The sequence below is a fragment of the Bubalus bubalis genome, chromosome 15, assembly GCF_019923935.1.
Source record: "Bubalus bubalis isolate 160015118507 breed Murrah chromosome 15, NDDB_SH_1, whole genome shotgun sequence".
In the NCBI taxonomy this organism is placed as follows: domain Eukaryota; kingdom Metazoa; phylum Chordata; class Mammalia; order Artiodactyla; family Bovidae; genus Bubalus; species Bubalus bubalis.
Window position 1 is genome coordinate 20,865,729 of NC_059171.1, and position 27,434 is coordinate 20,893,162.

Below are 27,434 nucleotides of genomic sequence, written 5' to 3' on the forward strand. Positions count from 1 at the left end.
ATTGTTAAGTCAGAAGTAATGGTTAACTTCAAACAAATCCAGACTTCTATAAAGTAAAACATGAGGCCACCCCTCCAGCCCCCTCAATTTCTTCTTTGCTAGGAAGTTTTTACATCGTTTTTCTGGTTTTCTCCTATATCTCTATAACATACATTATCCACACACAGTTTATTTTTAAATAGAAATAGGATCATACCACACATACTCTCACTCACTCTTTTGGTTACCTAGTGTTCGTTGTTGTTTGGTCACTCAGTCGTGTCCGACTCTTCAGAGCCTAAGATTTCTGACCGCTTGGCTCTTTCTCTTCCTCCTATGCCCCCAGTCTCTAGTAGGCGCTGAATGACTGAGGCAAGCACATTCCATAATCTCTTTTCAAGATAGACAGTGATGTGGAAAAGGCATGGAGTGTGGGTCATCAGATAATGAGCTGTGTCACTCTTTGGCCCAGAACATTTGGACGATGTGCTCAGGTGTTCTGTGCTAGTTATTCAGCCTGGAAGATTTTCCTACTTGCTAGAGTCACCCTTAAGCAGACACTGTGTGTTCTGGGTGGAGCTTTCTGAATGAGCATGTATCAAGTAGTACCTTTAAAGTAATATTGTGTATGTAACAGATACTCAGCAGATGTGAACTGTTCTTTGCTCTCACTTTAAATAGCCCCAAATGTTGGAAATTAACATGTACACAAGGTTAAAATGGCTTCCCGGGCGGCGCTAGTGGTACAGAACCCATCTGCCAACGCAGGAGATACTGACTTGGGTTCTGCCCCTGGGTTAGGAAGATCTGGAGGAGGGCATGGCAGCCCACTCCAGTGTTCATGCCTGGAGAATCCCATTCACAGAGGAGCCTGGCGGGCTGCGGTCCATAATGTCGCAAAGCGCTGGACACAACTGAAACGACTTAGCATGCACACACAAGGTTAAACATGGTATACACAAATACTGTGGAACAGCTTATAATGAAAACCTTGCTGGCCTTTAGAAGAAATGTGGTTATTGTTTCCTGTTAACATTAGTAAAGGATGGTTTCTCCTAGAAAGTCTGTAACAGTATTCCAGAGGAAATTTGTTGAAAACTGCTCTAATTTAGTTCTTGTCTCTAAATTGAAGTTTACCCATTTCAGTATTGTAAAGTTTTTTATGGTCTTTATTTTGCTAGCACGGATAGCTTTATTTTAATATATGAATGTAATTCTGGCCTTTTTAAAAAAGGGAAATACGACACATCAGAACTATTTTATTTACTGGCAGATTAACCCATAGAATATTCTTAGATCCGAGTCCAGTGACTTGTGAGTGGAAAAAGGAAACAGAATAAAACCATGGAAGTGATTAGCAGTAGAGAATACCCCTGGGATTGTTTAGCTAGATTAAAAAAATGAAACTGAGGGGAAACAGGACAGCAACCTTCATGCAAGAACGGTCAAAATAACAAGAAGAAGAAGGTTTACAACAAAGCAAAAGGCAGGCAGCACACACAAGCGACATTTCCTAACAGTTGCTCAGAATTGAACTTGATTATGTCCACAGTGGTTCTTTACCTGCAGAATTTAACAAAAATGCAAATTCATTGCTAAATTCTCTAGAGCTGTGGTTAACAGTCTAAGGAGTACGTCTGAGGAATTACCTACAAGCACACAAGAGGCTCAGATGCTAGTGTCAGCCAATTGCAATCTGAGACTGCTTTTTAAAGATTCATCTTCTGAACCCCTCCACCCAGAGGGGGTTGTTGACTTAAAAATTTGTGAGCTTCTTGAGGTCTCATTCAGATAGTGATTCTTCTCTATTTCACACAGACCACACTTAATAGGATCATCATGGATAAGTCAGCTTTTCCTACCTGTCAGCCAGACCAGCATTCTGCATCTACATGGATCAGGAGAAGCAGAAATCTCTGCCTTGGCCAAAACTGACCAGCGTCGGTGTCCATTGCCCTTGCAAGGCCACAGAGTATCAAGCTGAAATTTGCAAAAATCAGCTAAAATGATCAAAGTCCCATTTTTAGTCTTTTAATGGAAAATCCACTGTGGGTATGGTTTATCACTACTTATAAAGTGTGAAAGTACAGCCATAACAGAGCTTCAAAGAATAGTTTCTATAAACAAAAAAAATGATATCAAAAGTGAAAAATAAATTGGATACAGCAAAAATTTTTGTTGATGTTTGCCCAAAAGTGGAGCAAACAGTATGTACAACACTGCCTTAAACCTGGCAGTGGTAGTTTTCTTTTTTTAACTAGAGGATAAACAAACCAGAATGTCAGACCTAAAAAGCAGTTCTAATGGGTCTCACTATTTCCTAGGTATGTAGATGACCTCGTTGAATAGTTCTGTGACAAATCTTTCTTAATTATTTTTTTCACCAACACAACTGGCCAGATTTTATAGTGACCGGTATACATATTTGGGCTGATTCTCAGAATAATTACTTGTCAGTACAGGTTTTAATGTGTTACTAGAAACATCATGTTTTTTAAAAGTTGAGACCACACAAGTACTCTATTTTCCCACAAGAGGGCACTCTGGTGCCGTTGAAAAGCTAACAGTCTCTCCCCGCTCCCCTTCACTGCCCCTCAGGTTAGTTGTGAAATACAGTTTAGAGAAGCCCATTCTGATTTGTTATATTTTGTTACAAGTATTTATTCATGTAAAGTTCTCAGAAAATGTTAGATGACTCATATTCATTTTGTTACTTAATCCAGCCTTGTGTGTGTGTGTGTGTGTGTGGTGTGTGTGTGTAGAACCCAGACACCTTTCCGGTGCCAGCCAGTGACAGAGTTTTCACCAAAAACATGAAAAAAATAAGGATGTCAGTGTGTGCCTGTGTAATCACTTACTTAGCAGACAGTTACTGAGCACATACCAGGCACCAGGCATTGTTTTAGGTACAGGGCATATGCCTAAATGATGCTGGGCAGTAAAAAGGCACAGTGCCTGCCTTGGTGGGCCTTAGAGTCATCTGGTGGCAGCCTTACTTGACAAAGTATAAACTTGGCAACCCCAAATAAGAAAGAGGTATTTTACTGATCTGTGAAGTCCAAAGTCTGAAAACAGTTAAGGATATCGGTCCAAAAAAGTCAACCTGTTATTTCTGTCAGTGGGTACAGAATAGACTAATTTTTTTTTGTTTGTTTTTATTTTTTTAATATAAATTTATTTATTTTAATTGGAGGCTAATTACTTTACAATATTGTATTGGTTTTGCCATACATCAACATGAATCCGCCACGGGTGTACATGTGTTCCCCATCCTGAACCCCCCCTCCCACCTCCCTCCCTGTACCATCCCTCTGGGTCATCCCAGTGCACCAGCCCCGAGCATCCTGTATCCTGCATCAAACCTGGACTGGTGATTCGTTTCACGTGTGATATTATACATGTCATTCTCCCAAACCATCCCACCCTCGCCCTCTCCCACAGAGTCCAAAAGACTGTTCTATACATCTGTGTCTATTTTTTTCCTTTTTTTTTTTTTTCCAGATCTGACCACATGGTTGGTCTGGTTCGGCACTATCCAAGAGATTTTCCTATGGTGATGGACATTCTGTGTCTCTGCTACCCAGTGTGGTCCTCTATCACAGGTGGCCACAGGTCACTTAAAGTGTGGCTGGGGTGACTGAGGGACTGCCCTTGTAATCTTATTTGAACTTAGTTAACGTGGACAGCTTCAGGTGATAGTGGCTAGCGCACTGTGTCAGGCTGGACACCGGAGCAATGAGCTGTTCTGCCCTTTTTGTTCTAACATGCTGTGTGTCTGGTGGCTCTCTTTGTCTCTTAACTGGCAGAGCCAGCCCAGCTTCTTTTCACTCTGATTGCCAGACTTGATTTCCCAGGAGAGCAAAGGCTAGCTTTCTGGGTCATTGTTGATGGGCCTCAGATTGCTACACGAGACAGCTTTCTCTTTGATCACAAAAGACAGCTACGTATACTTTGTGCCTTTCTGCGCACGAGGGTAAACCAGTTGCAATATTGAAAGACCAAAAGCTGTTTCTGATGGGAAATATTGAATCAGCGGAATTGAAAACACAGCTGGGTGGCTCTAAAGGGAATGTAATTTCTCCTGTCAGTCAGCGCTCACTTAGCACTCATTGTGTGCAGAGCGGCTGCCATGCCAGGCTCTGGAGGGAGATTTTAAGGGGACGTTCAGTACATGTTCTTGAAGGACATTATTTGTCTCTTGACTCTTTGAGGGATTTAAGAGGTTCATAAAAGTGAACAGCTCAGGTCTTCAGCAAGAAGTCTAGCAGTTTACAGGGTGGCCTTGGAAAGAGGCAAGTTATGTACACAGACATCTACCTTGTGTGCGGGTGGTTTTCACCAGGGATGTGTTGTCACAGATTTTGCCTCCTTCTTGAACCCAGTGGCAGGATAACTGGCTAAGGGAGGAAAGAGGGACATCCAAACTCAAACCTCCACACCCCCTTACCCCAGCCTCTCACACCCACCTCTGCTCTCTGTTCCTTGTCTCGCCCTTTGATCCAGGCACTCCAGCGTTTGGGGTTCCTCCTCCCCTTCTCCACCCTGGCCCTGCTCTCTTGACAGCCTCCTAGCCAGCCTTGTCTCCACCCTTGCTCAGCCTCAGTGCGCCCGAGCACTGCTGCTGGAGGAATGTCTGCTCACAGGTCGAAAGAGCTCACTTACCCAGGAACAATGTCCCTTTGTGCAAAATGGATGCTTTCCTTCTTTTTAATTTAGCTTCTCGGTGTGGGTTCTGAAAGCAGAATATTATTTTATTATTGTTTTATGTTTGTTTTCAACTTGACCAGAGTCTCTCTGATGGGAATTTAGGCCATGGGTGCTGGTGAGGAATGCCCCAGCGGTCTGTGGTCTCTGCTGGCCTCTTGGAGCTGGACATCCCTGCCACGTTCAGATGTGTGTGCTCTCTTCTTGTGTGATCTTGAGCAGCCTGACATCCTGGGGTCTGAACCCATTTCTTTACCTGCAGAAGAGGGATAATTATAACAACACTCTAGGATTATTGTGAGAATTAAACCTCATGGTGTGTACCAACTCCTAGTAAGGCACATGGCGCAGAGGAGGGGTTTAACTTGTTAGCTGCTGTTTTTATTGTTAGTATTATTTTTTATGTTACCTGATGTTTCTTTCTTGTCTCTTCTACATCTCATGTGAATTGAAATCAGTTTTTCTCTAGCTATATATAGTTTGAAGGCAAATTCCCCCATTAAAAACTCACCAGGATCATATGACTGGAAATTCTATTCCAAGGCATAATCCCCAGAGAATTGTAAACATATATCCTTACAAAGCCTGTACATGAAAGTTCATAGCAACATCATTTATAATAGCCAAAAAGTGGACACAACACATGTGCCCAGCAACTTATGATGGATGAGTGAATAAACTGTGGTATAGCCACACAATGGAATATTACTCAGCCATAAAAAGGAATGAAGTTCCAATCCACAACATGGATGACTCTTGAAAACATTATGCCAAGTGAAGGAAGCCAGACATAAAAGGTCATATATTTGTATGATTCCATTTATATGAAATGTCAGGAATAGGCAAAGCCAAAGATCCAGAAAGACTGATGGTTGGTAGAGACCAGGAAGAGGGAGGGATTTGGGAGTGACTACTAATTTTATCCAATTCTTTTAGGAGTGATAAAAATAGTCTGAGATTAGATAATGGTGATAGTTGCATAGCTTTGTGAATATATCAAAACCCACTGATGTGGTGGCTCAGATGGTAAAGGATCGGCCTGCAATGTGGGAGACCTGGGTTCAATCCCTGGGTTGGGAAGATTCCCTGAAGGGAATGGCAACCCACTCCAGTATTCTGACATGGAGAATTCCATGGGTAAAGGAGCCTGGCCGGCAGTCAATGAGGTCGCGAGAGTCAGACATGACTGAGGGACTAAGCACAGCACAGCACACTGAATTGGACATTTTAAAAGGATAAATTTTATGATCTATATTTATTTATATATAAATAAAAGATATATTTATTTATATATAAATAAATATATATATTTTTTCTAATATATATTTATTATTTCTAAATTTTAAAAGCCTGCCAGGTTTTTAAATTTTCAAATTACATACAAATTCCCTCAATTCTTTTCTCATATATTTATATCAATGTAGATAAAAAATTAATTTGAATTCCCCTTTATAAAAGATGGAGAGTTTTACACTTCAAGGTTTTACTCCTTTCAGTACTCATGCTATTTATTCCAAGGTTTAATGGCCTTTTCTGTCAGTGTCTTTATTTTCGTGTTTTCCTTTGTTCCACTCATCTTGCAGTTGGACTTAGCTGCAGCAGGCTGCCGACCCCTCCCCCACTACCAGGTCGTCACACATCTGTTTCAGGGAACTCTGCTATTGCCAGTTGTCATGACAACAGTCAGCACTCCTTTCCAGCAATGTCTGAGAAATAAGCTATGTGAGGATTAACTGGTCTGATGGTCTCTGCTGCTTTGGTACATGTCACTGACACTCCTCTACACTCTCTATGGAGAATATAGATACACTCTCTATAGAGAATATCTCTAGTTCGTTCATTCACCAGGGGATTCCCTGGTCGCTCAGACAGTAAAGAGTCTGCCTACAATGCCAGAGACCTGGGTTCGATCCCTGGGTTGGGAAGATCCCCTGGAGAAGGAAATGGCAACCCCCTCCAGTATTCTTGCCTGAAAAATCCCATGGACAGAGGAGCCTGGCAGGCTACAGTCCATGGGGTCACAAAGAGTCAGGATACCACTGAGTGACTTCACATTCTTTCACTGGACAACCCTTCCCTGAAGGTACACATTATGAGTTCCCTGAGGGCAGAATCCATTTCCTTCAGCAAATGTTGACTAGTTGTGAAAACCTGGCTGTGTTGAAGCAGTCTGGAGAAGGACCCTGCCCACCTGGAGCTGATCTGTTGGTGGTGGGGCGACAACAAACACATCAAGTACAGCCTTGCACCTCTGACCCTGTGAGGTGATAAGAGAGTGACCTGGGCTGAGAAGGGGTGAAGAGAGCTGCTTTAAATAGGGTGGTGACTTGCCCTAGAAGACGCTGGGCCTGCATAGAACTAGGGGAAGACCATCCCTGGCTGGAGGAACAGCAGATGCAAAGGCCCAGGCAGGGAAGGCACTCAGAGGGTTCGAATAGCAAGGTCAGCACAGCTTCTGACCTAGAGGGGTGTCAACAGTTTGAAGCCGGTAGGGTCTTACAGCCCACGGCAGAGAACCTAGATTGAGTTCTCATAGCAAAGGGAATCCACCGTAGGGTCTGATTGACATGTTTCAAGAATCCCCAGCAGGGCTCTTACTCACGTGTTTGTCACATTTATGGCCAGTGCTGGGTTCATCCAGTACCTGGATTTATTGAGAACTTTCTATGCCAGGAAGTATGTTGGACTTTGCACCCCAAAGCTGTCCACCCCATCACTCTTTAAGAGTGCTTTGCGAACAGACTCAATGGTATCCTGCAAATGTCCATAGAGATCCAGGCAGAGTTTAGTAATTTGTGAACTTTACTATGAATTTCTGCCCCTATTTCTTCAAACTCCTAGTCATCATGTGTTTATAAAATTACTTGGCAGTTTAGACCCTATTGGATACATACATACCCAGCTAACTCATGGTATGGCAGCTCTTTGACAATAGCCAACATATGACAACAGGGCTCGTGGGGGTGGAGGACACTGGTTTCCTTCCCATTTTCCCAATATGTATGTCTCACTTGCACATTCATGACGGGGGCAAGTTGTCTTTTTGCTTCAATCCATTATGCCCTTTTGCTGGGAAACAAGCAGCTATGACCTCTATTCTTTAACTTAATATAGAAATCTATCAGAGTGACTTCTCTGGTGGTCCAGTGGCTAAGACTCCACTTTCCCAATGCAGGGGGCCTGGGGTTCGATCCCTAGTCAAAGAACTAAGATCCCACATGCTGCAACTAAGAGCCAGCACAGCCAAGAAAATAAATATTTTTTTAAAATAAATAAATCTATCATATAAATGGTTGCTACTCTAACCTCTATCTTGCCTCTGCCTCTTAAGTCATTTAAAGTATTCATCTGGCTCAGCTAATATTGCATTCCTAACTCTTTCAGGAAGTACTGCAACTTCAGAGAGGTGTGACCATTGGGAACAAGGAATTGATTGCTTGAGAATTGCTAGTGTTAGTTCTGGAATGGGGCCGTCTAATTAGGTACTTGAGTTGAAGGGAAGTGTGAGCTTTTCCCAAAGTGCTACAGATTTTAATTGGCTGTTTGCCCTTGCCTCAGAATTCCTTTTCTAAAATAAATGATTTGGAAGGCTCTTATCTTCAAACTCAGACACACAGCTTCAGTTACTCCTCCCTGGAAAAGTTAACTCTCCAGTTTAGTCTCCCCAAACTCATCAAATCCCACATTGAAATTGTGAGGCCCAATAACATTTATCAAGACTTCTCCATTTTTCCTTTTTTTTTTCTCCTTCTTTGATAACTTTGCGTATCTTTCATGCCTTATTTTGTTTGGTCACAATCTTTTAACATTCTGGTTCTCTTTTGATGGTTTTACCTTGGTAATTCTTCTGTTTATTCTGTTTTCCCTTATTCTCGCTTCATTTCAGAACCCCTTTCCAATGAGCCTGCTTTTGCTCCTGTAAGGAACAGTTTGCATGTTGAAAGGCTCGCCTGAAATTTCATGATGCTAAGCAGCCCTTTCAAATCCTCTCCAAAAGTGAGGGGGATGAATGGTAAAATCATGCAGGGAGACAGTAGAGTAGTTGGGGGGATTCTCCAGAGAAACAGAACCAATAGGAAACTCTGAGAGGAGATTTTTTTATAATGAATTGGCTCACACAGATATGGAGGCTGGAAAGTCCCAGATCGCCAGAGCTGATGTCGTAGTTTGAGTCTGAAGGCCAGACGCTGCAGTAGAATGAGGAAAAACTAATGTCCAAGCTCTAAGGCCATCAGGCGGGAGAACTCTCTCTGACTTGTGGGAGGTCAGCCTTTTGTTTTATTCAGGTCTTCAACTGATTGGATGAGGCCCACTCACATCAGGGAGGGCAGTCTGCCTTACCTGGGTCCATCCATTTAAATATTAATCTCATCCAAACACACCCACACAGAAACTCTCAGAATAAAGTTTGACTATCATCTGGGTACCCAGTGATCCAGTCAAGATGATACATAAAATTAATCCGCTATAAGCAGCTCTTCCTTTCTCAGTAACCACACAATCCTGGGTTTGGGGTTATTTGTTGTTTGATGTATACAGAAGTTGAACCAAAATAAGAAGGACTGGAATGTCAGTCCAGAGCTGGAACATTATTTTTAAGTTTTGTACCATTCTGGTTTCACAAGCTCCTTATGTACCCTTTACCAGGTTGCGTACTTGCTCTTTTTACTGGTCTCTGTCTCCCATTCCTCACAGGAATTGTTCCAGATCTTCTCATTTTCCAAGGTTGCTTCCCAGCTCCTGCCCCTTTGAGCTCTGCTTAAGATCTGGCCTGTCCTTTCACAGATGGGCAAAACCGAGACTCAGGTCCATTGCTCTGCCTAAGGCCACATGGCCACTGAACAGTCAAGCTGAAATTTAATTTCGACTTAGTGGCCTCCTTAGTCCCAAGAGCCTGCTGGGTGGGAGGCATCATGCTAAGTGTTAAACGTCCTTGCTTTTTCAACACCTCTGGACTTCTCCCTGCCTTTGTCCTTCCCATTTCTGGAAAGGTATGTCCTGTTTCAACCAGTATCTCCCTGCCCCTGCTACCTATAACACTCGGCTCGATCTTACTGTCCGGTCACTTTGAGCTTCTAATTTTTTTTTCTTGTTTATTTTTCACCTTTGTCTTATATAAGCATAATTCTGTCCTCTTTACAAAAAACTCTCCCTCAACCCTATGTCCTTCTAAAGCTACTAGCGGTCTCTCCTTTTTCTTTTACTCTCCATTTTATTATTATTATTCCAGATAAGCCCTCAGTCTGCCCAACCATGGAAAACTATTCCTGGCAAAGTCATCAAGAACATCCTGTTTCATCAGATGTAGTGGCTACTCTGCTTGAGTCCACAGCATTTGTCTCCATTGACCACTTCTTCCAGAAACTCTCATTTCTCTTTTCTTGCACTCTTTTCCTCATTTTCTGCCCAGCCCTTCCCTCGATGGTTCTCTCAATTGGTTGTGCATCAGAATCACCTGGAGGGCTTATTAGGTCACAGGTTGTTGGCCCCAACCCAGAGCTTCTGACTCCGCAGGTCTAGGATGGGGTCTAAGGTTTGGCATCTAATGAATTCCAGGTGATGCTGATGGATTCCAGGTGTTCCAGAAACCACACTTTGATGCTGACTTCGCTGGTTTTTCAGAATGTTCTCTCTTTGTGAGCTCTTCTTAGTGTCATTCGAGATGGTTGGATGGCGTTACCGATTCAATGGACATGAACTTTGGCAAACTGTGGGAGATAGGAATAGGGAAGCCTGGTGTGCTGCAATCCATGGGGTCGCAAAGAGCTGGACACGACTTGGCAACTGAATAACAAAATACATCTCATAGATTCTGAATCATCTATTTCTGAAATTCCGTCTCTCATTCCCACTTCTCTCCAGTCTGGCAGGGAGATGTCCTTTAAGATTGTCTCCAGTATTTCGTGAAAGAGGCACTTTTGGCATTTGAGATGTAGCAGTTCTCTGTTGAGTGGGGCTATCCTCTTCCTTGAAGAATGTTTAGTAGCACCTAGCCACTGGAACATGGCACCCCACTCCAGCACTCTTGCCTGGAAAATCCCATGGACGGAGGAGCCTGGTGGGCTGCAGTCCATGGGGTTGCGAAGAGTCGGACACGACTGAGCGACTTCACTTTCACTTTTCACTTTCATGCATTGGAGAAGGAAATGGCAACCCACTCCAGTGTTCTTGCCTGGAGAATCCCAGGGACGGGGGAGCCTGGTGGGCTGCTGTCTATGGGGTCGCACAGAGTCGGACACGACTGAAGTGACTTAGCAGCAGCAGCCACTGGAACGGAGAAGGCAATGGTACCCCACTCCAGTACTCTTGCCTGGAAAATCCCATGGACGGAGGAGCTGCAGTCCATGGGGTTGCTTAGAGTCGGACACAACTGAGCGACTTCACTTTCACTTTTCACTTTCATGCATTGGAGAAGGAAATGGCAATCCACTCCAGTGTTCTTGCCTGGAGAATCCCAGGGACGGGGGAGCCTGGTGGGCTGCCGTCCATTGAGTCGCACAAAGTCGGACACAACTGAAGCGACTTAGCAGCAGCAGCAGCAGCCACTGGAACAACCACAACAAACATTTCTTAGCTGTGTGAACTTAGGCAACGTAATGAACCTCTCTAAGTCTCCATTTCTCTGATCTGTGAAAAGAAGTTAAGAACTGCTTCACAAGGTTATTGTGGAGACTAGCAGTGAGAAACACTGAGCTCTTTTCTCTGACACAGATGGGGCACTCAGCAAATAATAGCTCTCTCTATGGGCCTGATAATCTCTACCTCATATCACTGCAGCTGCCCACTTCCTGCTCACACAGTCTTGGTGCTCCAACCCTTGCTCATACTGCTACAAAAGTAGCTTCTGAGAAGCAGGGTTTAAAACGCAGAGATCACTTTCTCCTTGGGCATCTTCATGTGTCTCCATCACACATACAATAAACCTCAAGTCCTTAGCCTATGCTGCTGCTGCTTGCAAGTCAATTCAGTCGTGTCCGACTCTGTGCGACCCCATAGACGGCAGCCCACCAGGCTCCCCCGCCCCTGGGATTCTCCAGGCAAGAACACTGGAGTGGGTTGCCATTTCCTTCTCCAATGCATGAAAGTGAAAAGTGAAAGTGAAGTTGCTCAGTTGTGTCCGACTCTTAGCGACCCCATGGACTGCAGCCTACCAGTTTCCTCCATCCATGGGATTTTCGAGGCAAGAGTACTGGAGTGGGGTGCCATTGCCTTCTCCTCCTTAGCCTATGAGTAGCCTACATATCACACAATCTCGCCAAGTGAGGTTCAGGAGGCTTCTTCTGGGTTCTAAAGTACCTCATTCCTTTGTAACTTAATGAGGGAAATGCTAATGCTAATGCTAAGTCACTTCAGTCGTGTCCAACTCTGTGTGACCCCATAGATGGCAGCCCACCAGGCTCCCCCGTCCCTGGGATTCTCCAGGCAAGAACACTGGAGTGGGTTGCCATTTCCTTCTCCAATGCAGGAAAGTGAAAAGTGAAAGAGAAGTCGTTCAGTTGTGTCTGACTTTTAGCGACCCCATGGACTGCAGCCTACCAGATTCCTCCATCCATGGGATTTTCCAGGCAAGAGTACTGGAGTGGGGTGCCATTGCCTTCTCCAATGAGGGAAATAGTCACCATTAATAATAAATGACCTGGCAGAAATTTCTTTAAGCCTAGATTTCCTATTGCAAAATATCAGCAAGAGACACTTAAAATCATGAGGGTTGTAGGTCTGTCAATAAAGGATCAGGAAGTCATATAGAAGGAATAATTCAGAAGGTGAATTTTTTGAAGTTGTGTCTAGGGTAGCCACACAATTTGTTGTGTAACATTATAGGGATATGTATCTATGAAACCTTATAAATGGTATTAATCACATAGAATATGAGCTTAATAAGAGAAATATCTGAGCTGAACACACATGACATGCATTTAAACAAGGAGACTTCACTGCCCCTCCTCCTGCTGCTTTTCCTGATCCCAGGGGGCTCACTTGACTTGTCCTCTTTGGAAGCTATATTAGTTGTGGCTACATCTACTGTAGTGCAAGACTTGTAACTGGGCCTGGAAGAGCCTCAGTGTTAGGGGGAGAATGAGGCACTAACAAAATCTTGTTCCAGTATGCCTGGAGCCAAATTGATTTAAATCTGTCATCCCTTTTGTTCACAAAAGGGAACACACAAAATAATCCATAATCCCACATATCTGTGTTGTTTTTGTAAAACATCACATTACCACCTCAGTGGCCATCAACAAAGGAATAAAGAAGAATATTCCACTGTGTATATGCATATACATACACACACAATGGAATATTATCTAGCCATAAAAAGAATGAAATCTTGCCATTTGTGATACAGTGGATGAATCTAGAGGGTATTATGCCAACTGAAGTAAGTTCTGTATGGTCTCACTAACATGTGGAATCTAAGAAACAAAACAGGGACCTCCTGTTTTGTTTACAGTGGTAAAGAATCTGCCTTCCAATGCAGGGGACATGGGTTAGATCCCCTGCTGGGGAACTAAGATCCCACATGCCCAGGGCAACTAGGCCTACGTGCTGCAGCTACTGAGCTTGCACGCTCCAGAGCCTGCTCACCACAACTGGAGCAAAGCCCAAGAGCGGCAGTGGAAACCCCACGAGCTGCAACCAAGATCCTGATGCTGCAACCAACACAGCCAAATAAATAAATACATATTTTTAAAATAGTAAAAATAAAAAGGGACTTCCCTCGGGGTACAGTGGACAAGAATCCACCTGCCAGTGCAGGGAACATGGATAAAGACATGATCTGATCTGGGAAGATCCCACGTGTCACAGAGCAACTAAGCTCCTGTGCCACAACTACTGAGCCCACAAGTGCTACAGCTACTGAGCCCAGGTGTCGTAGAGCCTGCGCTCCACAGCCAGAGGAGCCACCGCAATGAGAAGGCCTTGCCTTGCAACAAAGAGTAGCCCCCGCTTACCACCACTAGAGAAAGCCCTGCAGACAGCAACCAAAAATTAAATTTTTAAAAAACAGTAAAAAAAAAAAAGAAGAAGAACATTAACAAAATAGAAACAGAGTCATAGATACAGAAAACAAGTGGTTGCCCTCAACAGCCTGGGAAATCTTTTCCTGGTCTGAGGGTATAAATATCTGACCCATACTCACGATTTTCCTATGCTCTGAATTTTCTCAGGGCCTAAGCTTTTAAAACTAAAAACAGACTCTTTTCTCCCTCCTTCCATCATGGTATTTTTAAATTTACAAAATAGTCTAGATGCCTAAGGGGGGCAAAATCCAAGAGGATGTATATGTGTATGTTGCAATGGAGGGCAGGGGTGGGTGGGGGAAGGCAGTGGTGTTGGTGGAGGGGACGAGGCAGATAGAAGAAAAACAACAAAGAAAACACTATCATTTACTATTTTAAGCCTTGCATCCATTTTAAAACTTCAGCCTTTTTAGAGATGCTTGTGATAAACTTTCATAATATTTCAAGGAGGACATGGGTAAAACTCACAGTATTTGAAATTTTAAAGCTTTGACCTGTTATGATCTGTCAAAAAGATAGAGCCACTTTCAAATCCAATAAATACTCTTCATTTGCTTCAGCCATTTAAGAAATATTTTCAGAGCCTACAGTGTTGCAGGGTCTAGGTGCTAGGATATAGCAGTGTGCAAAGAAGAAAGAAATCCCTGCTCTCGAGGATTTTACTTTCTAGAAGGGGAAAACAGACAACCAAGAAATCAAGTAAAACAGAATGTAAGAAGATGATAAACACAATGGAGAGGAATAAAGCTGGAGATGTGGGGGAGAGTTGCAGTTTTAAATGGAATATCAGTGCTCCTTAGTATTTTTGTTTGTTGTTTAACAAACAAGAATGAGGGGTAGGTTCTGACGGCGGGGAGGAGGCCCCTCCTTGTCAGGGATGAGCGGGTCTCACAGGACCACGAAGACCCAGCACAGGAATATCTTTGAGATGTAGCGGTCCTTGTTGACTGGCTTGGACTTCTTCTTGCCCTTGCCACCCTTGGAAACCTCAGCCCACCTCTCCTTCGCGTCTCCAGCACTGTGTTGCAGTGCCCGTCGGAGGCCTTCACAGTGTCCAGGAGCTTCCTGTTGTTGCGGCAGTTGATGGGCACCGGGGTGTTGTTCTTGACCAGCTGCACGAGCACGGAGAGTGGCCTCGAGTTAACCTTCTCCTCCTCCCGCGTCTGCAGCTTCTCTGGGATCATCTCACTCCTGGGTTTCTTGAGAAGGCCCATGGTGGTGGTGGCGGCGACTATGCTCTCAGGTCACTTCTGTCTCTTCTTTTTCCTTAGCCTCTTGACTGCCTATTTCAGACTTTGATTTCTAAAGGGGAGGAGGCTGGGTGGCTCCCAGGCTCCATCCTTTCCTCAGAGCAGAGCAGAGTGGGGACAATGAGGTGCCTGCCATGGGGGTCTGGCCAGTCTCCATGCACCAGAATCCCCAGGGTTCAGAAGGGCAGTGAGAGGGGGCTCAGCTCTTTGGGAGGTGGTGAGGAGGATGGAGGCTTCTATCTGGGGAAGAGACTCGAGAATACTCTATAGTAAGTAAAGTCGTTCAGTCCTGTCTGACTTTTTGTGACCCCATGGACTGTAGCCTACCAGACTCCTCCCTCCATGGGATTCTCCAGGCAAGAGTACTGGAGTGGGTTGCCATTTCCTTCTCCAGGGGATCTTCCTGACCCAGGGATCGAACCCAGGTCTCCTGCATTCCAGGCAGACGCTTTAACCTCTGAGCCACCAGGGAAGCCCCTGAGAATACTCTGTAAGCATCAAGAAATCTCAACTTATCCTGCTCTTGGAGAGCATCTCCTGTTGTTATGGAGAGGGCTGGTTTTCTCAGGTTCTTTGCCATGTGGGACCTGTTGTTGTGTGTTAGTCCCTCAGTCATGTCTGACTATTTGTGACCCCATGGACTGTAGCCTTCCAGGCTCCTCTGTACATGGGATTTTCCAGGCAAGAATACTGGAGTGGGTAGCCATTCCCTTCTCCAGGGCATCCTCCCAATCCAAGAATGGAACCTGGGTTTTCTGCATTGCAGGCTGATTCTTTACCGTCTGAGCCACAAGGGAAGCCCTCTGTTGTCTTGGGTTAACCAATTGTCCTGAGTCTTCTCAGGACTCCTAGAAGGCTCCTAGGAGTTTTGAGAATTGGATGGAAAAAAACAAAAAACAATCAGATAGTTAGGGCTCCCCTGACAGTAGGGGGCTCCAGTTATCCATATGTCAAAAATAAAAGCAACATTTTCATTGTAGGAGATTTGTTTTGGTAACATTATTGGATGTAGAGTTTAAGATACATGCTTAAATATCTTTTACAAAGGATATCTTTAAGGACTGTCATTCTAAGAGGTGCTTAGAAAAGGTAAGACAAGAGTCGTCACTTGCAGATATGTAGCATGAGATAATTACTGAAAATTTACTGTATCGTTATCAACATTTATGGAAGGTCTAATAAGTGTTTGCACTAAGTGGTTTCCATTCATTATCTCATTTTATCCTCATAACAGCGCTGGGATAATCATGTGTGTGTTAGTTGCTCTGTCGTGTCCAACTCTTTGTGACCCCATGGACTGTAACCCTCCAGGCTCCTCTGTCCGTGGGATTCTCCAGGCAAGAATATTGGCGTGCAGGAGAACAAGATGGCGGAGGAGCAGGTGGACGTGGAGTACATCTCTCTCCACGGATACATTAGGAATACACTGTCAGACACAGAAGTGCATGCAGAACACCAGCTGAGAGGGACAGGAGTTCCTGATCAGCAGAAAAGAATATATACAACCGCACAAATCTCAGTAGGATGAAGGAACTGGGGGAAAAACAGGAGTGTTAGCAGGATCGGACCTGCCCTCCATGGGTGGGGGGACTGAAGCAGGGGTCCGATCCCCACATGGGTGCAATTGTCTGAGTCAGAGGAGAAACATTTAAGGTTGAGAGTGAAACAACTGACCTGTTGCAGCCTAAATGGAATGAGAATCAGACAGTCCTTGCCATAGTCATAGACACCCCGAACAGGGACGAAGATCCCCTGAAAGGTGGAGTGGCTGGGAGCTGGAGTTTAGGGATTGTGGAATCCCAGTGCGAGGGCTGCTGTTGACTGCGGAGAGTTGGATCGAGGGGATGTGAGGGAGGACGTTGTGGTGGGAAATGCGTGTGGAGGAAAGCCAGGCAGCCATGGAAGCAAGGCGATCCTGCTGAGTCACGTGTAGCGGGTGGAGCCATCACCATAGCCTCTCTCTCCTGAAAAGCTGAACAACAGAGAGGCTGGCCCATCAAACACCTGATGCACTGAACCACAGAGTAGGGCCCCACCCAGGGTGCCCCCTTAAGTGCCTGACGCACCAATGTACAGAGTAGGACCCCAGCCAGGGGAGCCCCTCTATGTGCCTGATGCGCCAAACAACAGAAAAGGAACCCAGGCAAGGGAGCCCTTTTAAGTGCCTAAACAAGCGGAGATAGAGAAAGACTGGCCAAAGAGACCTTCTGATCACCAGCTACAAGAGGCTCAAAAAAGACTCTGATAGGGCCACAACTCCTGCAGCGCAGGCAGTCCGTGTCCCTGCACAATTGGCGCTGCCAGGGTCCCCGCAAGCCAAGCAGCTGCACCACCTTCACACTCAATTCTTACTGGGGCAGAGCCGCCACAGGCAAGCAAAGGCTTGCGTCTATGTGCACAGGGTCACTTCGGTTGTATCTGACTTTTGTGACCCTGTAGACTGTAGCCTGCCAGGCTCCTCTGTCAGGGGGGTTCTCCAGGCAAGAATACTGGAGTGTATTGGCCAATACTGGTTGCCATTCCCTTCTGCTGCTGCTAAGTTGCTTCAGTCGTGTGTGACTCTGTGTGATCCCATAGACAGCAGCCCACCAGGCTTCCCCATCCCTGGGATTCTCCAGGCAATAACACTGGAGTGGGTTGCCATTTCCTTCTCCAATGCATGAAAGTGAAAAGTGAAAGGGAAGTCGCTCAGTCGTATCCGACTCCTAGCGACCCCATGGACTGCAGCCTTACCAGGCTTCGAAGCCCATGGGATTTTCCAGGCAAGAGTACTGGAGTGGGGTGCCATTGCCTTCTCCCATTCCCTTCTAGAGCACTATATTTCCTGCTGCCCTAGCTGCCAACCCCCTTGAGTACCTGGTGCTGCCAGAACCCTTGCAACCCAAGCAGCTGCACCACCTCCACACCTGGCCCTCACAGGGGCAAACTCAAGTCCTCCAGGGCAGCTTCTGAAGCAAACCCTAGTGGACAACCCACCTACAGAGGTGGAAATAAAACCACAATTGAAACCCAGGGGCAGCGTGGCTAAGGAAGAGGACCCAAAACCTTCCCACCAGCTGTACAAGCTGCAGATTAAATTCACATGATCAACTAGGCAGACTCTGTGTCTATGGAATATATAAAAGGACATCGAGAGCTCCCACAAAAGAAAATGCACTACTTCTGAAGGCTGTGGACATTGGAGGCAAGAACACACAGGAGTAGAACCAGATTAGAATCTGAGTGGCCCCCACAGCAGGTCCAGAGATCAGCACAGTGTTGGAGGACATCCTAGGGAGGTGAGGTGGACTGTGACTCCCAGTGAAGGAAAGGACTTGGGAAGCAGTGACTCAAGAAAACCGGTTATTATTCTTACGTTTTGACTTGTTCTGTAGATTCTTTTGGATTTTTTTTTCTTTTTTCTTTCCCTGCCTCTGTTGTAGTTGTCGATTTTATTGGCATTATGAAGTCTGATTAAGCTTCTGAGGTGTTTTTTTTCCTCAGTCACATTTTTTATCATTGTTATAAACCTCTGCCTCTCTGTTGGACTTTTGCAGTTCTGGACTTTTTCCTTTTTTTTTTTTCTTTTCTTAAAAAAAATTTTTAAACCTATTATTATTTTTTCTATATTTGTTCCTTTCTTTGCTTTTCCTACTGTTCTCTTCCCCTGGCAGTTAATCTTTAATTTATATAAATCTTCTTTATCTACCTCTGTTTAACTTTGCATATCTATTCTTTCTTTCCTTTCCTCTCAACATATTTTTTAGTTTTGTTTTCATTGCTTTATTCCCCACTTGGCACCCTGCTTTAGTTTTGTTTTCCAGCTTATGCTTTAGTTAGTTTTGTTCTTAACTGGTAAATATAATTTTTGATTTCCTTTGTTCGCTGGGTCAAACTATTGTATTTTATTTTTGTTGGACTGTTTTGACTTTGCTTATGGGTATATATGTGTATGTGTATATTCCATTATTTTAATTATCATTTTCCTGATTTTGTAACTGCCATTTGTCTGGGGTTCCCCTTTGGTTTCTCGTTTTGGGGTATTTGTTTTAATCTCACTTAATGCCAAAGCCTTTGACTGTGTGGATCACAATAAACTGTGAAAAATTCTGAAAGAGATGGGAATACCAGACCACCTGATCTGCCTCTTGAGAAACCTATATGCAGGTCAGGAAGCAACAGTTAGAACTGGACATGGAACAATAGACTGGTTCCAATTAGGAAAAGGAGTACATCAAGGCTGTATATTGTCACCCTGCTTATTTAACTACTATGCAGAATACATCATGAGAAATGCTGGGCTGGAAGAAGCACAAACTGGAATCAAGATTGCCGGGAGAAATATCAATAATCTCAAATATGCAGATGACACCACCCTTATGGCAGAAAGTGAAGAGGAACTCAAAAACCTCTTGATGAAAGTGAAAGAGGAGAGTGAAAAAGTTGGCTTAAAGCTCAACATTCAGAAAACGAAGATCATGGCATCTGGTCCCATCACTTCATGGGAAATAGATGGGGAAACAGTGGAAACAGTGTCAGACTTTATTTTTCTGGGCTCTAAAATCACTGCAGATGGTGATTGCAGCCATGAAATTAAAAGACACTTACTCCTTGGAAGGAAAGTTATGACCATCCTAGACAGCAGATTCAAAAGCAGAGATATTACTTTGCCAACAAATGTCCGGCTAGTCAAGGCTATGGTTTTTCCAGTGGTCATGTATGGATGTGAGAGTTGAATTGTGAAGAAAGCTGAGTGCTGAAGAATTGATGCTTTTGAACTGTGGTGTTGGAGAAGACTCTTGAGAGTCCCTTGGACTGCAAGGAGGTCCAACCAGTCCATCCTAAAGGAGATCAGCCCTGGGATTTCTTTGGAAGGAATGATGCTAAAGCTGAAACTCCAGTACTCTGGCCACCTCATGCGAAGAGCTGACTCATTGGAAAAGACTCTGATGCTGGGAGGGATTGGGGGCAGGAGGAGAAGGGGACGACAGAGGATGAGATGGCTGAATGGCATCACTGACTCGATGGACATGAGTTTGAGTGAACTCCAGGAGTTGGTGATGGACAGGGAGGCCTGGCGTGCTGTGATTCATGGGGTCACAAAGAGTTGGATACGACTGAGTGACTGAACTGATCTGAACTGAATGCCATAGCAAATCACTTGCGGAATCTTTGTTCCTGACCAGAGGTCAAGCCCTGAGCCTTTGGAGTGGGAGCACTGACTCCAAGACCCTAGACTACCAGAGAACTAACCCTAGGGAGTATCAAATAGTGAGAACTCACACAAACGAAATCACTTGAAACAAGACCCGGCATCACCCAACCACCAGTATCACCTGTGCAGGATGCCTCATCTAAACAACAAACAAAACAAAAATACAAACCCAATCATCAGCAGACAGGATTACCACTTCACTCAGCCTTGCCCATCAGAGGAAAAACGAACAAACAAACAAAACAACAAAAAAACTCAGCATAAATCTCATCCTACAGGAAGCTTACACAAACTACTGGACCAAACTTAGGAGGACAGAAACTAAAAGGAAGAAAGAATTCAACCTTGAAGCCTGGGAAAAGGAGACCTCAAACACAATAAGTTTTTTAAAACAGTAATGAAAAGGCAGAGAAATAATACACAAATGAAGGAACAAACTAGAAACACTTAAGTCCAAATAAATGAAGAGGAATTAGCCAAACTACCTGGAAAAGAGTTCAGAATAGTGATAGTAAAGATGATCAAAAACCTTGAAAACAGAATGGAGAAAATGCAAGAATCAATGAACAAAGACATAGAAGAATTAAAGAATAAACATACAGAGACAAACAACACAATTACTGAAATTAAAAATACTCTAGAAGGAATCAATAGCAGAATATCTGCAGCAGAAGAACGAATCAGTGAGCTGAAAGATAAAATGGTGGAAATAACTTCTGAAGAGCAGAATAAAGTAAAAAGAATGAAAAGAACTGAGGATAGTCTCAGAGACCTCTGGGACAACATCAAACACACCAACATTTGAATTATAAGGGTCCCAGAAGAAGAAGAGAAAATGAAAGGGTATGAAAAAAATTTTGAAGAGATTATAGTTGAAAATTTTCCCAACGTGGAAAAGGAAATATTCAATCAAGTCCAAGAGTCACAAAGAGTCCCATACAGGATAAACCCAAGGAAAAACACACCAAGACACAGACTAATCAAACTAACAAAGACTAAACACAAAGAAAGAATGTTAAAAGCAGCAAGGGAAAAGCAACAAGTAACATACAAAGGCAATCCCATATGCTTAATAGCTAATCTTTCAGCAGAAACTCTGCAGGCCAGAAGGGAGTGGCAGGATATATTTAAAGTACTGAAAGAGAAAAATCTCCAACCAAGATTACTGTACCCAGAAGGGATCTCATTCAAAATTGATGGAGAAATAAAAAGTTTTTCAGACAAGCAAAAGTTAAGAGAATTCAGTACCACCAAACCAGCTTTACAACAAATGTTAAAGGGATTTATATAGTAAAGAAATAAAAGAGAAGATAAAAGATCTACAAAATCAACCCCAAACAATTGAGAAAATGGCAATAGGAACATATATATCAATAATTACTTTAAATGTAAATGGATTAAATGCTCCAACCAAAAGATACAGACTGGCTGAATGGATACAAAAATAAGACCCATATATATGCTGTCTACAAAACCCACTTCAGACCTAAAGATACATACAGACTGGAAGTGAGAGGATGGAAAAATATATTCCATGCAAATGGGAATCAAAAGAAAGCTGGAGTAGCAATCCTCATATCAGACAAAATAGACCTTAAAATAAAGAAGATTACAAGAGATAAGGAAGGACACTACATAATGATCAAGGGGTCAATCCAAGAGGAAGACATAACAATTGTAAATATCTATACACTCAATATAGGAGCACCTCAATACATAAGACAACACTAGCAGACATAAAAGGAGAAACTGACAGTAATACAATCATAATAAGAGACATTAACACCCCACTAACACCAATGGACAGATCATCAAAACAGAAAATTAATAAGGAAACACAAGTCTTAAATGATATATAAGATGAGATGGATCTCATTGATATCTTCAAGACATTCCATCCAAATGCAGAAGAATACACCATCTTCTCAAGTGCACATGGAACATTCTCCAGGATAGATCACATCTTGGGTCACAAATCAAACCTCAGTAATTTTAAGAAAATTGAAATCATATCAAGCATCTTTTCTGATCACAATGCTATGAGACTAGATATAAATTACAAGAAAAAAACCATAAGAAACACAAACACATGGAGATTAAACAACACGTTTCTAAATAACCAACAGGTTACTGAAGAAATCAAAAAGGAAATAAAAATATTTGTAGAAACAAATGACAATGAAAATACAACAACTCAAAACCTATGGGATGCAGCAAAAGCAATTCTAAGAGGGAAGTTTATAGCAATACAATCCTACCTCAAGAAACAAGAAAAACATCAAATAGACAACCTATCTTTATACCTAAAACAACTGGAAAAAGAAGAACAACAATTAAAAAAAAATTAGTAGAAGGAAAAAAATCATAAAGATCCAAGCAGAAATAAATGAAAAAGAAATGAAAGAAACAATAGTAAAGATTAACAAAACTAAAAGCTGATTCTTTGAGAAGATAAACAAAATTGACAAACTTTTAGCCAGACTCATCAAGAAAAAAAGAATCAAATGAACAAAATTAGAAATGAAAAAGGAGAGATTACAACAGACAATGCAGAAATACAAAGGATTATAAGAGACTATTATGAACAACTATATGTCAATGAAATGGATAACCTGGAAGAAATGGATAGATTCCTAGAAAAGTTCAATCTTCCAAGACTGAACGAGGAAGAAATAGAAATTATGAACAACCCAATTACAAGCACTGAAATTGAAGCTGTGATCAAAAATCTCCCCAAAAAACAAAAACCCAGGACCAGGTGGCTTCACAGGAGAATTCTATCAAACATTTAGAGAAGAGCTAATGCCTATCCTTCTAAAACTCTTTCCAAAAATTGCAGAGGAAGGAATATTTCCAAACTCATTCTACAAGGCCACCATCACTCTGATACCAAAACCAGACAAAGACAACACAAAAAAGGAAAACTACAGGCCATTATCACTGATGAACATAAATGCAAAAATCCTGAACAAAATTTTAGCAAACAAAACTCAGCAACACATCAAAAAGTTCATACACCATGATCAAGTTGGGTTTATTCCAGGAATTCAAGGATTCTTCAATATGTGCAAATCAATCAATGTGATACACCATATTGACAAATTGAAAGATAAAAACCATATAATAATCTCAATAGATGCAGAAAAAGCCTTTGACAAAATTCAGCACCCATTTATGATGAAAACTCTTCAAAAAATGGGCATAGAAGGAACCTACCTTAACCTAGTGAAGGCCATATATGATAAATCTATGGCAAACATTCTCAATGGTGAAAAACTGAAAGCATTCCCCCTAAGATCAGGAATAAGACAAGGGTGTCCACTTTCATCACTATTATTCAACATAGTTCTGAAAGTCCTAGCTACAGCAATCAGAGAAGAAAAAGAAATAAAAGGAATCCAAATCAGAAAAGAAGAAGTAAGGCTTTCACTGTTTGCAGATGACATGATACTGTACACAGAAAACCCTAAAGATAGTATCAGAAAATTACTAGAGCTAATCAGTGAATTTATCAAAGTTGTAGGATTCAAAACCAATACACAAAATCAATGCACAATACACTTGCATTTCTATATACTAACAATGAAAAATCAGAAAGAGAAATTAAGGAATCAATCCCATTCACCATTGCAACAAAAAGAATAAAATATCTAGGAATAAACTTACCTGAAACAAAAGAACTGTACACAGAAAATTATGACACTGATGAAAGAAATCAAAGACAATATAAACAGATGGAGAGATAGTCCATGTTCCTGGGCAGGAAGGATCAATATTGTGAAAATGACTGTACTACCAAATGCAATCTACAGATTCAATGTGATCCCTATCAAATTACCAATAGCATTTTTCACAGAACTAGAACAAAAAATTTCATAATTCATATACAAACACAAAAGACTCTGAATAGCCAAAGCAGTCTTGAGAAAGAAGAATGGAGCTGGAGGAATCAAGCTTCCAGACTTCAGATTATACTACAAAGCTACAGTCATCAAGACAGTATGGTACTGGCACAAAAACAGAGATATAGACCAACGGAACAAGACAGAAAGCCCATAAATAAACCCATGTACCTATGGGTACCTTATTTTTGACAAAGGAGGCAAGAATATACAATGGGGCAAAGATAGCCTCTTCAATAAATGGTGCTGGGAAAACTGGACAGGTACATGTGGAAGAATGAAATTAGAACACTTCCTAACACCATACAGAAAGATAAACTCAAAATGGATTAAAGACCTAAATGTAAGACCAGAAACTATAAAACTCTTAGAGGAAAACATAGGCAAAACACTCGATGACATAAATCAAAGCAAGATCCTCTATGACCCACCTCCTAGAGTAATGGAAATAAAAACAAAAGTGAACAAGTGGGACCTGATTAAACTTAAAAGCTTAAAAGCTTTTAACTTAAAAACTTTTGCACAGCAAATATCATAAGCAAGGTGAAAAGACAACCCTCAGAATGGGAGAAAATAATAGCAAATGAAACAACTGACAAAGGATTGATTTCCAAAATATACAAGTAGCTCATACAGCTCAATACCAGAAAAACAAACAACTCAATCAAAAAGTGGGAAAAGACCTAAACAGACATTTCTCCAAAGAAGACATACAGATGGCTAATAAACACATGAAAAGATGCTCAATATCGCTCATTATTAGAGAAATGCAAATCAAAACCACAATGAGCTATCACCTCACACCAGTCAGAATGGCCATCATCAAAACATCTACAAAAAATAAATGCTGGAGAAGGTGTGGAGAAAAGGGAAAGTTCTTGCACTGTTGGTGGGAATGTAAATTGATACAGCCACTATGGAAGACAGTATAGAGATTCCTTAAAAAACTAGGAATAAAACCACCATTTGACCCAGCAATCCCACTCCTAGGCATATACCCTGAGGAACCAAAATTGAAAAAGACACATGTATCCCATTGTTCATTGCAGCACTATTTTCAATAGCTAGAACATGGAAGCAACCTAGGTGTCCATCAACAGATGAATGGATAAAGAAGTTGTGGTACATATACACAATGGAATATTACTCAGCCATAAAATGGAATGCATTTGAGTCAGTCCTAATGAGGTGGATGAATCTAGAACCTATTATACAGAGTGAAGTGAGTCAGAAAGAGAAAGATAAATATCATCTTCTAACACACATATATGGAATCTAGAAAAATGGTACTGAAGAATTTACTTACAGGGCAGCAATGGAGAAACAGACATAGAGAATAGACTTATGGACATGGGGAGAGGGGAGGAGGGGGTGAGATGTATGGAGGGAGTAACATGGAAACTTACATTACCATATGTAAAATAAATAGCCAGTGGGAATTTGCTGTAGGTCTCAGGAAATTCAAACAGGGGCTCTGGATCAACCTAGAGGGGTGGGATGGGGAGGGAGATGGGGAGGAGGTTCAAAAGGGAGGGGATATATGTATACCTATGGCTGATTCATGTTGAGGTTTGACAGAAAACAACAAAATTCTGTAAAGCCATTATCCTTCAGTTAAAAAATAAATAATTTTTTTAAAAATTAAAAAATTCTGTAAAGCAATTATCCTTCAATAAAAAATTGATTAATAAAAAAGTGTTAGTCAAAAAAAATAAAGAACACTGGAGTGGATAGTCATTCCCTTACCCAGGGGATCTTCCCAACCCAGGGATCAAACCTGAGTCTCCTCCATTGCAGGTAGATTCTTTACCATGAGTCACCAGGGAAGGGGATAATCATAACTGTAAGTAACCATAGACGGAGTCACGGTCAGCAGCCCAAAGTCACACAGGGCTCCTCCCCAGGTTTGCTCTCTGAGAACCACTAGAACTTACTGCTGGGAAATCCTTCTTTTCCTTGTGAATAGTCACGAGTATCCTGGAAACCAGCCAAGCCTTTATAGGAAGTCTCTAGTTCTGGACTTGGAAGGACAGGGAGAGAATATTCATAGTCTGGGGTAGAAAGAAAAATAGGAAATGGTCTCATTTGCTTTGAAATCTGAAACCACATGTCAAGCGTTCAAATCATTTCAGCCAAAGTGGAGTTTTGTCTCTGTTCACTTGGCCATTGCAGGCGCATGTGGGGAGGAGGGTGGTCCATGTTTTCAGACCCAAAGCTCCTTTTCCTCTCTTATTGGTTCAGGGTTAGACCAGGAGGCCGGAAACCTGGATTTCAGCCCAGGCTGCTCTCTGGCTCCTGAAATCTTCATTGTCTTGAGTGTGGAAGTGGGGTGGGGGGAGATGGCACCATCTCCCTCCGAGCTCAGGTTGGCATGTAAACGTGCTGCACACACGTGCGCCATCACTATTGAGAGGAAGATGCAGGGGGAGAGCTGAGGCCCTTGACAGAGAGTAGCCGTGCTCAGGATCCACGCAGCTTCCTTTTAAGTGGCCTGAGTGAGGGAACGGGTATGCTTCTGAGCTTGGAAAGCTCTGCAAAGGTATATTTTTGAGACTGATGCAAAATCCCAGGCAGTGACGTTCTAGTGACTCAGCCCAGTGGGCGGAAGTGATTTTAAATAATGACAGTGTCAACCGTCTTCCTCCTCTTGCTCCTTCTGCCACGGAACACAAACTCTCTGGTCCTGCACCCACTGAGTCAGCTACTCTCTGCGGGCCTGAAACGCAGGCAGTGCTACACGTACGTCATGATGCAGCTCTCTGACACGAGGCGGGAAAGCAACGTCCTTCTGTCTCCTCCCCCCAGTACCAAGCCCAGATAAACATGGGGTGATAAAAAGGTCACCTTGTATGTTCCCCAGTTTTAAACAGACTTTTCAGAGTGAAGTGAGTTGTAATTATAGTTGCTACCATCAGAGACGAGGGCACTTGAGTTAATTAGAAAGGGAGGCCACCCAATTTCAGTTAGAAATTGGTAGTATTTTAGAGAGAAAGAAACTGCAGTAATTGGATGGGGGCAGCTTACAGATGTCTTTCAGACAGAACAATAGGGGGATCGGCTTGGGAAAGAGGATGCAGGTCATGGTCAGGTTTGCAGCTTGTGAGTTTCTCCATGACCAGCACAGAGATGGACTCATGGACCCCAAAACATGCCCAGTCTCAGTGTCCTGGTGACGCTGGCCAGTATCCTGGTCATCGCTGGTAACCCCGGGGCCTCTGGAGGCAAGGGGCCAGTCAAGGATTTTGCTGGGGCTTTGGAAGGATGTCAGAGACTCTCAAGCTAGCAGCAGGAGGGAAAAGGAGGGTGGTTTCTTAGAAGAGACCAACCTCAAGAATAAAAATGAGCTGGAGATGGAAAAGATGGGAACCAAAGCGAACACTCAGCA

At 42.8% G+C, this 27,434-nt stretch overlaps 1 protein-coding gene, 1 non-coding gene and 1 pseudogene across 2 annotated transcripts in view; 1 reads left to right on the plus strand and 2 right to left on the minus strand.

Moving 5' to 3' along the window:
- Positions 1-27,434, plus strand: part of ATP6V1C1 (ATPase H+ transporting V1 subunit C1) — an 86,035-nt gene that overhangs the window by 40,952 nt on the left and 17,649 nt on the right. The window lies entirely within an intron of this gene.
- LOC102397115 lies at positions 14,520-14,917 on the minus strand (annotated as a pseudogene).
- TRNAS-GGA lies at positions 15,353-15,425 on the minus strand. Its single transcript has one exon. It is a non-coding gene; the product is annotated as a tRNA-Ser (tRNA).